The following is a 1,842-nucleotide window of genomic DNA, read 5'->3' on the forward strand; positions in this document are numbered from 1 at the left end:
CTATATGTATGTGTATATGTTTATATGTATATATATGTATATGTGTATGTATATATATGTATGTGTATGTATATATACATATATGTATATATATGTATATGTGTATGTGTATATATGTATGTGTATGTGTATGTATATATACATATATGTATATATGTGTATATATATATATGTATATATGTGTATGTATGTGTATGTATATGTGTATATATGTATGCATATATGTATGTGTATGTATATGTGTATATATGTATGCATATATGTATGTATATATATATATATATATGTATGTATATATGTATGTATATATGTATATATGTATGTATGCACAAATGTACATATGTAATATAACTTGTGGCTATTTTACATTTGTGTTATCCTGAGTTTCATATCTAGATAAACCTCAAGAGTTTTGGCAGCTTGTGTCATTATATAATCATCTTATGCTTGTCTGAAACTTGTTTACATTTCCTGTAACAAGATCTATGCATTTTAACATCGACAGTTTATGACGTTGTAATATTGTGTAAATGATCTCTGATGAGTCTTTAATGAGAGATAAAACTAGTTGCATTGATATTCATATAAAGTTGCTGAAGCCACTGCAGTTTATCCAAGAGAACTAATTTCACTGCCAGAGTAAAAATTTTGTTGAACGTATTTTATATAACTTGCATATATATATAAGTGTGTGTGTGTGTTATGGAGATGCGATTGCTCCATTTGTTGCCTAGATTTTCGCACATACTGCTGATAATAGTGGAACTAATAGTGCAACTAAATAAAGAGCTCTAAATAGCAATAGAGAACAATGAAAGTTTTATAATAATATTTACATTCTGCTTTTGTATTGAGTGTTCTTTTTCTCTTGTTTCTAAATTCAAACATACATGTGTACACACACACACATTTCTTTGTTTAGTCATTTGCTTAATATCCATTTTTCCATGCTATCCTTGGGTTTTAGGTAGGAATTATTGGAGGCAAGAATTTATGACTGGATGCTCTTCCTGTCACTAACACTTTTTTTTGCAAGTAAGGAACATTAACATCACTGCAGCTTTGCTCAAGCAGTGAGAAGCATGGAATATCAGCATTTATGCTCATTCATGCAGGTACAGGGACATACATATACATATCAAAATGTTCCTGGGCTAGTTCTGTAGTGCACCAACAGATGGTAGCACATGGCTGCTTTCACAGTGAGAGTTTGTAGTGATTATCATAAGGTAGTGTGCTGAGTGACATTGCTGTGTTTACTTTGGAAGTCGTAAAATTTGTGTTGTGATCGTGTGTCTGCTGTAGTCTGCAATTTTGTCATGGACAAAAACAAAGAGCCAATGTGGAATTTTGTGTTAAACTTGGGAAGTCTGCCGCAGAGACATTGAGCATGCTTTGGCAAGCTTGCAGTGATGAGGCAATAGGTTGTATTCAATGTTTTGAGTGGCATAGGCACTTCTAAAGCAGAAAATCTTCCCTGGAAGACGACGAGTGATCTGGAAGACCTGCCATGAATGTCATCCCTGGAAATGTGGTATTACTCTTTTACTCTTTTACTTGTTTCCGTCATTTGACTGTGGCCATGCTGGAGCACCGCCTTTAGTCGAGCAAATCGACCCCAGGACTTATTCCTTGTAAACCTAGCACTTATTCTATCGGTCTCTTTTGCCGAACCCCTAAGTTACAGAGACATAACACACCAGCATCGGTTGTCAAACGATGTTGGGGGGACAAACACAGACACACAAACATATACATACATACATATATATATATATACGACGGGCTTCTTAAAGTTTCCGTCTACCAAATCCACTCACAAGGCTTTGGTCGGCCCGAGGA

The 1,842-nt window shown here is 34.4% G+C and overlaps 1 protein-coding gene across 6 annotated transcripts in view; it reads left to right on the forward strand.

The window, feature by feature from the left end:
* LOC106876343 (uncharacterized) overlaps window positions 1–1,842 on the forward strand; it is a 394,374-nt gene that overhangs the window by 179,471 nt on the left and 213,061 nt on the right. The window lies entirely within an intron of this gene.

The sequence above is a fragment of the Octopus bimaculoides genome, chromosome 6 (genome assembly GCF_001194135.2).
Source record: "Octopus bimaculoides isolate UCB-OBI-ISO-001 chromosome 6, ASM119413v2, whole genome shotgun sequence".
NCBI lineage: Eukaryota > Metazoa > Mollusca > Cephalopoda > Octopoda > Octopodidae > Octopus > Octopus bimaculoides.